The sequence below is a fragment of the Saccostrea cucullata genome, unplaced genomic scaffold (assembly GCF_032062105.1).
Source record: "Saccostrea cucullata isolate Sc308-1 unplaced genomic scaffold, CSIRO_AGI_Scuc_v1 ctg417, whole genome shotgun sequence".
Taxonomy (NCBI): domain Eukaryota; kingdom Metazoa; phylum Mollusca; class Bivalvia; order Ostreida; family Ostreidae; genus Saccostrea; species Saccostrea cuccullata.
In genome coordinates this window covers 71,400-81,244 of record NW_026923203.1, presented here as the reverse complement: position 1 = coordinate 81,244, position 9,845 = coordinate 71,400, and the positions used below count along the sequence as shown (strand labels likewise).

Below are 9,845 nucleotides of genomic sequence, written 5' to 3'. Positions count from 1 at the left end.
GGTGAAACAGAAAAGCAGCTCCAAAACCTCCTCCAACGCTGCCAATGGAGAAAGTTTTATGTATCCGATTAATAAATCGTCCAATTACGGCATATTAACCATCAATGCTTTGGTTTAAGAGACTAGTAAAAGAACATCACCCAGACAAAGTGTTTGCAAAATTATGATAGGTAACACTGTTATTACCTTGGAATTCTGTCTCGAAGTGGGGAACCCCCCTTTGTTTACAAACTTTTGTTTCTTACCTTGTGTGTTTTTATTATACCGTATAGGGCCATTCTTTAAACGTGAGAAAAAGTACAATCTGCTTGCATATAACGACATATAGATGTGTTTGACGGGGAAATTTTATATTTTCGAGGTATTATACACTCTGACATTTTTTTTTCATTTAAAAAAAAAGGGAGGGGGGGGGGTATTATCCATACTTCAGGTGCCTATGTTGTAACTGGTTACAAATGAACATAGTTGAAAGTCAGGACTAATTTCTTGCCATATATGCGATGTATTGCAAAATGTATTTGACTTTACTTAGACATATATAACTTTGATTTATACATAATTTTAATGTAAAGGGAAAATCGCATTGGGACCCGGGCCCCAGGATCATTAAACAAACTTAGATTTAACTTTAAGTCAAATTTTCAATCACCCATAAAATATTCATGAATATTATGGAATTTTTTCAAAATTTGCAGATAACAACACTTCTCAAAAAAAAACTTGAAAAATAATTTTATTTTAATTGCATGGTCTGCTTGACTTCTGCAACATTTTATTATCAAATTGAGATTTTGACTTATGATGACTGGCAGTTCTCTGGCGGGTGAGAGTGATTGTCCTTAGAACTTAATTTGCACCGCAGGTGTTGGCCACAGGTACTCAGATTACTTTATATTGCAAAAATCCTCACATCTTGGAAGTAATTCCTAACGTGTGATTTTTAACACTTTCTGAGTTTTCAAACATTCGTTAATGTGCCCGGAACTATAAGCGCAAATATTAAAACCCGATTCAAAACCGACAAACTCCGGCCATTCAGAAACTCCAAAATTTTTTAGCCATTCTGAGAAAATTAAAAATAATTCCGAGATAATTCAACATGTTCAAGTTGTATTTAAATTTCTTACAAATTTTGCTGTTGAACGACACATCCGCTTATAAGTCCACATGGTGATATGGTATATGTGTATCGTGAGACCTTGCAATCAATACGATCAATGTATTACTGTATTGTTACACCTCTAAAGAGCATTTACACTGCTATCTGTAGTATCTACAGAGGGGTCATTTTTGTGTCACCTGCATAGCAGAACCATACTGAAACCATACTTAAACTAAAGATCACTTTGTCATGTTTGCACTGGTGTCTGTCTGTTCTCTTATATCTTGAAAATTGTTAGGACCAAAAGAAAATACCGGTATACTCTTTGTTTCCTAACTTGACCATAAAAAACAGGGTAAGTAGATAGGGGATAAATTTTTGAAAAAAATATTTTCAAAACTCAATGAATACGGAACACATATTACCCTATGTAATATAACAAGAAAACGGTATATTAACAGTTTACAAAGCAAGTTAATTTGTTAATGAAGATTTATAAAGTATAAAGGTATCCTATACACTTTAATGTATTTTCTAGATTCTTTGAAATGAATTTGGTTCAGAAATTTCAGAGACAACACACTTGCTGTTCTCAAACATGCAATAAGATAAATGGTCAACGTTTATTGTGGACTTTCTTGTATTCCAATGCCTCTGAGAATCATCGATCTGCCAAAATATTTAATAGTGTTGGTTGACTTAAATATTTGGGGAAAATATCCCACAGAAAATGCAAAAAAAAAACCTTTTAGGGTCTGATCATAGGGTAAAATGTAGGGATGGTGACAGGAAACAAGAATATATTTTTTTGGCGAAGGAGTAGGTTTTGATTATGTATTGCTAGAAAAAGTTTTGTTAAATACCAGAGCTACTATTCTCATGATCTTTGAACGTGATCTAAATTAACCTACTTTTTAAAATGAATCATAATTTTTGCTGATTTTCACATGTCCTTGACATTTGAGAGGTAGGCCTGTGTTAATTGGCAAGCACACTGCTAAATTGTCTTAAGATGTTGAAAAATATGAACATTTCAGTTCACTTGAACTTGACAACTGACTTTAATTTCAAAATGATTCTGAACTTTAAATTTAACTTGTGTGCTTTTTTTAGTGAATTTTTAGAGGTTGGACTTTGATAACTAGCATCATATATTATTTTGACACAATATACCAACTTGCCGAACTTGGCTTCATGAAACTGTGAAAATAAATTAGCTAATTTTACTCAATAGATTTTACATTGTAAAATTGAGTACTGGATAGATAAGATGAAAAAAAAATTTTGCATTGAAATGATTTGTCAGGTAATTTTCAAGATAGACATACCTCATAAAATGGTTAAAACCAAAAGGATTTGATTTATTTTAGAAAGGAAACATTTTGATGTATCAGATTCAGAGTTGTCTTTCTTCTTTTTGTACATCCTGAAATTTTGCTTTCATAATTATTCATTTATCATGTATTCACCTTGACCTTGATGTAGGGGGAGGGCTGAAATAGACTGAGCCTGCTGCCTAATCCTATCTTTGAATAAATTATTGTTTAAATTAATCTTTCTTGGAGAACTATTAAAAGAAGTGACACATCTTGATTGTTTAGATAGATGCTCTCAATCTCCCCCACAAAAGAAAGAAACTGCAGAGAGAGAAAAAGAGAGAGATTCAGATGTAAATAAAAGTGAGGAGTAAGAAACATTATAGTTTTCTTCTGTCTTTAACTCAGATAAATACATGTATTAATATTAGGAGGGAATCTCAATCATAATCATACTTGTCTAGAATATAGAAGAAAATGGATATGTTAATTCTCAGTTGAGAGCACAAAATTGATCTTGTAAGAAATATATACTGCATAATTAATTTGGGAACCCATGACTTACTTATATAGTAATGTCCTTTATAATAAGTTATAACTATGCATATTTGAGATATTTAAGGTGGACTATTTGCTCTAAATAGAACACTATAAAGTAATCCAACCACACCACAAGAATTTAACAGCAATACATTTATTTATCAGAAGGAAAATGGGTAAACAATAAGACAAAAGCCCCCAAACAGTTCTGTGAAATGATGCCCTCATTTTGTGTAGGTGATTCGTGCTTTTCAGAATTCACAAGTCATCGTGAGGGCTTTAGTTTTGTGTATTGATTGGGAACAAATTACGATTTACTTGTGAAAGTGCGATCTGAAAAAGAGTGTTCCAGAGGAGATGATTAGTCTTGTAATGTCAATAACTGCAAATGTTGTTATGTAAATGACAGTGTTAATGCTTTACAGACCGACTATTGACCAGGATATCTGATGACGTCAATGGCAGAGTGATGTCCCCTGTCTGAGATTTGTGTGTATTGATTAGCTCCATTAGAGTTAGTGACATTTCTTACATCTATTGATTCCTGACCTTACATTTAGCTGAATATTTGATCATCAAACAAAAGCTTGATTGAACATGAAAGACAGAATTGTTGAAAACCCTATAGATGTTGTTTATGTAATTTTGCTACTTGGGCTATTGAGCATGTTGAGTAATTGCTATTTTAATAAATCATAGGAAGTCATTGCACTATATGTACATATGGGTGCCTAATTGCTTATTATATCTTAACAGTTTTGCAATCCCATTAGTAAATGTACAAACAACAAAAATTTCATATGTAACTAAAATGCAAAAGAAAAAAAATCTTCAAATCATTCAAAACAGTTGACTTTCAGTAAAAATACAGTGACAAGCAGTCAAGTTCAGCAAAGATGTTTTGCTATTCTGTAGGTCGTGTGATCTAGCTCTCTGTTGAGTTTATGTGAAGGTTTTATTTTTAGCTTTCTACAGTAAGCATACCAACAACTCTAAAATGGTTGAAGATTTTCTTCACAAAAAAATGAAAAAATCAAAAATATGGCTTTGTACACTGCAATTGCCATTCTGGTTTGCTTTTGTTTTGAGTTAATCAAAAGCTTGAAATCTCGTGCAAATTCTGATCAGTTTTTGAGGCCCTTTATATGTCTTTTGTCATAAAGAGATGTGAAACTCTAGTCCAGGACCAAAGACAAACAAATTTGATGCAAAGTACATGTATACATTTGTTCCTCATTCATCCGGACACCTCCGTCTCCAACGAAATCATCCAGATCAATGAATCGTCCAGATAAGTGAATCATTTCTAAACAGAAGTTCCATCTCAAAGCATGTACATATTCATAATGTTCAAATGACTAACTGGGTATATTCAAATCGCCTTTAAAAAAATCTGCATTCATATATTTAATTTTATTAGGTCTTTGGTTCATTGGTCATGCAAGCTTAAAAGTTTGTATTTTTTTCAGTTTAACAGAGATAAACTGGTATTTTTTGCTTATTTTAATATTATTTTTTGCCCATCAACAAGTACATTTGTACTATCTATCCACCATGGGTTAAACTTGTTTTACTTCACCCCCTTTAGAATTTATGTCTGTTTCTCTTGATTTGGAATTGTTTCTGAAGATAATCTATATCCCGAGCCTAGTGGACTATACTTAATTATACCACTTTTACTTTATAGAAAATAAAGCCAGTAAGCACGATTCTAAGCTCATGTTTTTACTTTTCCTTAGTATAGAATAACCCATATAAGTAACTAAAGTAAGTAGGGTTATTAAACTGGTAAGTTGAAAAACATACACAAAAGGAAAAGCAAAGATTTAAAGTTTTATCTCAGCTCATATGTTGGTATACATATACTCCCACAACTTTAAATTTATTTAAAGTCCAGCCATGTCCTGTGCCTTTCAGGTGTTTGTATACATGGCTGATCACCTGTGAATGGTTTAACCAAGCATTAATTGTCGTCGTTTTTAGAAATACGTCACCAGATCCTGATGAGATTTCTAAATATGAGGTTTCCAAATTACACGTCTATATGTCATGCCTGATCTGAGGGGATCTTATGTATGTTATTTGTTTTCCTGTGGTATTTTACCCAGACGTTCGGTATAATCATCGTAGCATTAGTAATAAGAAATAAGGATATCCTGTTTGACTTTTTTTTTTCAGATGAAAACGAAAGTCTCACAGTAATAGTGGATGGTGCCCGGGACATCACTGGCTGGAGCTGGACTTCACTGTAACCTAAAACCTCAAGGTAATTTATTCATACATGGTATTGATGAGAGATATTTTTTTTTTTGGAAAAAGCTGTATTTATAGAAAGGCAGAGTTGTCCTGTAGACCGAGGGGCTAGGGAATTTTGGATGGTTCCCGGAACAATTTACTGGCTGAATCTGGAATACACTATAACTGAAACCCTAAGGTAATTTACCAGTAGTGATACAGTGTATATGATAAGTGATATCTTTTGGAAAAGGCTGTATTAGAAAGGAGACCCTCATAGCTTTCTATATATTACTTACATTTTATTGATTTTAAGCATGTCAGTCCCAAAACTTTGATGCTCATGATTTTGTTAAGGTTTTGTAGGCCGAGAACAAAAACATTCATACATGTACTACAATAGGTTAGATACAACAATTAAACTTGGTTATAACGAAGTCCTTGGGACTTGTGAATAATTCTTTTTTTTTATCCATAGTTTGTTAAATCAGATGAATATCTCCAGAGACAGGTGTCAGGGAATTTCCCTGCCCATAGTGATGTGATTCCCCGATTATTCTGGCATTCCCCCTTAACCCCTTAGGGAAACAACCTCAGCTCCCTTTTACTTTCTTAATACCTCCCGCTATTCCAATTCTAGGGGACAACTTTGTGTCATATATTATATGATGAATTTGTTATTGAAAGTGTATACAGTGGAGCCTCATTTATCCGGATGCTTTGGTTCCTTGTCAATTTGTCTGGATATGTGAAGTGTCCGGATATCTAAATTACTAGTTAAACAAGACAAAATAACTGTTAAAAAATCCGTTCTGATGAAAAGTCGTCCGGATACTGAAGCATCCAGATATCTGGCGTCTGAATATCTGAAGGTCCACTGTATTGATAAATCGCAATATGCATGTCTTCCTTCAAGTCTGACTACATATTTCATTCTTAATGATGGTTAAATTAAACTAAAATGTTAGGTACCATGCATTTACCTATAAAGATTTTATTTATCAACTTCTGTTAATAAGCTAGGTAATAAAAAAAGTAAATTAATTAAATTCTCCCCTCCTTTATTATTACACAAATGAGTGCAAGCGTGCATGTACAGAAGACCCCTAAGGGTTATTAATTAACCTGCTCTGTAAGTTTGAGTCTGTTTTCTTCTTGATACATATCAGATTGTGTATTGATTTTTTTCTGACATTATGTAACAATCATCGAGACATCTCTGCATCGATCAGCTTCATAAAGTCTTTATGAGATTCTCTGCTATTGACTGGATGAACTCTGAAAATCTGTCATATTTAACAAGAACTGTAATATCCTAGGGTGATTGTCTGGGGCCGCATCTTAATGTTTTGTCTGAGTATACTTCGGAGACAGCATTATCAAAGCCTTATAGCTAGATACGAAGTTCCACAACAGCACAAGATGAAAATTAAAATTCCCTTGTCCCTAGAAAATGAAGAGAAATAGATTTAATTTAAAGTCAAATCAGAAAAAGAAAGATATGGTTCTCCAGGGAAAGAGCAGAATAATAAGAATTTTAGTTAATCCTGTATTTTTTTTTAATTACAGATTTTTATCCTTCTTCCTGAAACAGAAACCAGAAACTAGAAGCTTTTCGATTGGTTGAGCAGAGCCGTCACCATGACGACTAGCTGACTTTAGGTGAGGGGGTGGTGTTTACAATTTACTACATGTATAATTTACGATACTCCTTTTGATTTTATGGAAGTAAAAAATGTTATTGTTTCTTTTTGATGAAAACATCATGACCCTGAGATGTTTGTCAGTGTAAGAACAGAATTAATGTAGCAATTTTACTGGCATATAAGTGGTTTTTAGCTCACCTGAGCTGAAAGCTCAAGTGAGTTTTTCTGATCACAATTTGTCTGTAGTCCATCTGTCCGTCCGTCTGTCTGTAAACTTTTCACATTTTCGACTTCTTTTCAAGAACCACTGGGCCAATTTTAACGAAACTTGCCACAAAGCATCCTTGGGTAAAGGAGATTCAAGTTTGTTCAAATGAAGGGCCAAGCCCTCTTCCAAGGGGAGATAATTATAAATTAATGAAAAATTAATGGTATCATTTAAAAATCTTCTTCTCCAGAACCACTGGGCCAGGAAAGATGAAACTCACTCATGTGGAAGCATCCTCAGGTATTGTAGATTCAAGTTTATTCAAATCATGATCCCCAGGTGTAGGGCGGGGCCACAATGACCGACCAAAATATTACATAGAAATATATAGGAAAATTCTTTAAAAATCTTTTTCTCAAGAATAGCAAAGTCATAATAGATCATATTTACATGAAATCATCCTAAGATTGTGTAGATTTAAATTGTTCAAATCATGAGCCCCGGGGGTAGGGCGGGGCCAAAATGGCCAACCAAAGTTTTACATAGAAATATATAGGAAAATTCTTTAAAAATCTTCTTCTCAAGAGTGACAAAGCCGTAATTGATCATATTTATATGGAAGCATCCTCAGGTAGTGTAGATTCATGTTTGTTCAAATCATGACCCCAGGGGGTAGGGTGGGGCCACAATGGCCGACCAAAGTTTTACATTAGATATTTATATAGGAAAATTCTTTAAAAATCTTCTTCTCAAGAATAGCAAAACCATGATTGGTCATAGGACTACTTTTTGATTTAAACTTTTCAATAATAAACCAATTTCTACTTTTTCCTAGCCACAGTGCTCAGGTGAGGGATGTGGCCCATGGGCCTCTTGTTGAGGTAGTGAATTTATCGAGGAAAGGTTGAAAGACTTTTAAGAGATGACAAATACAATAAGAGTAACTGAGGTATTACACAGGTATCATCAATAATTCAATATCAATAAAAATACATGTACCTTTAAACTTTATTTGAAACAAAATGAAACTCTTTTCCCAATGCACAAGTAGTTATTAGGTTGTTTTTCTCAAATATCAATATGGTAGTGGTTGTTGAAGTGTCCAAAGTTGGTTTAGAATCCTATGTAATGTGTACACATATTATTGGAATCAGTATCCCAAACAACCCGAAAAACAAATATCTGTGAAAACATGTTTTTTTCTTAAATCATCTAAAAATATATCTCCTATTAAACAAAATCAATTTAATTAATTAAAAACATTTTATTCATTGTTTAATTCTAATTTTTTTTTTCACAAAATCTATAACAATGGCTATATATAAGCAAATTAAGGGCCTCTTTTGTCTTCAATTTTACATGAAATGATAGCAATCTCAAAACACCCAAGGGGAGGTAAATTCGCTGTGGATTTTTCAAAATGTTGAACTGCCATTGAATAACCATTAGATCTACTAATGAAAATCTACTCAAAATAGATTACCAAATCATCTACACCAATCAGAGTTCAAATTATGATATTTTACTGCCAAGAACCTCAGCACAAATAAAGATTGTTTAAAATCAAAATCTTTTTTGATCAATAACTTACTTATGGATAAATTTTCTGTGTTTCCCCATTTAGATCCTTGTTGCAAAAACATAGAGTACAATTCAGTTTATCTTAAGCTTTGATCTTCGTAAACAAATATTTGACATATATATTGTACTAGATAGAAAACAAACTACGTAGTTTAGACATTTGTATAATCTTGGTGTGTTTTCAAGCACTAAGTATAATTACAGTAAAATTCATCAATAATTATGAATAAAATTAATGAGTCTACAGAACATTAAACAAGAATTAGTTTTTTTGCAATTACTTTTTTATGGCTTGGAAAATCAATTCTTATTTTGAAACAGAAAAAAATTAATTAATAGTGTGACATGTACGCATTATACAGTTCCATATTAAGAATTACCTCTAAACTGATGTTTATTTATTGCTAACAAGAGCAGACTTCATGTTTATCATCAATCAAAATTGTAAATCCAAAGTTAACAAATTAACACAGAATGAAACTCAGACAATAACAAGTCATTAAATGATAATTCAAATACTCTACATTTCAAAACAATAGACAAAATGACATAATACTTTCACAAACAATATGCCATTATATCATGCTGATAATGAACGTTAATATAATTTGATAATACACGAAAAAGGTTAACTGATTATTGTCATGAAAAATTAATCTTCATTTATCACATATATTGTACGTTAGTATGGTTTTTAGCTCACCTGAAAAATTAATCTTCATTTATCACATATATTGTTAATATGGGTTTTAGCTCACCTGAGCTATGCTTATAAGTGAGCTTTTCTCATTTCTTGTCTATCTGTAAAGTTTCTTAATTTTATGATTTTTCTTTTACAACATTGATGCAGAGCATATGTTTGTAAAAGGGAATTTAAAATTGTTCAAACAAATGACCTTGCACCTGTGTGTGTGTATGTGTGTGTGTGGGGGGGGGGGGTGTCTTTGTCCTAGAACCTCCTTCCAAGAGGAGATAGAAGGAGAAAAGCAAGCCCAACTGGGATGGGTTCATTAAAAATCTTGTCATCAAATACATGTAAATATTAGGCTAAAAAAAATGAAACTTCCATAAAAGCTTTAAAGCATACTTACAGTAGTGTAAATAATAACTATTATTAATCAGCAGATCCTTCAGATGAGTTTTCTTTGAGTTGGTAACACCATCACGGTAGCTAAAACCAAGGCTAGTGTCATTACAAGCATTGACACAAAAAA

The 9,845-nt window shown here is 32.7% G+C and overlaps 1 protein-coding gene across 3 annotated transcripts in view; it reads left to right on the top strand.

The window, feature by feature from the left end:
* The first annotated feature begins 5,016 nt into the window (after window positions 1–5,016).
* Window positions 5,017–9,845, top strand: part of LOC134263435 (synaptotagmin-1-like) — a 33,298-nt gene continuing 28,469 nt past the window's right edge. For 2 of the 3 annotated variants that reach the window (XM_062745780.1, XM_062745781.1), the window contains exons 1-2: window positions 5,140–5,227; window positions 6,766–6,858. The gene's annotated coding sequence lies outside the window, so the exon portion shown is untranslated. Of the gene's footprint in view, window positions 5,035–5,139; window positions 5,228–6,765; window positions 6,859–9,845 lie in introns of those variants that run through there. The other variant, XM_062745783.1, reaches the window with a different exon arrangement.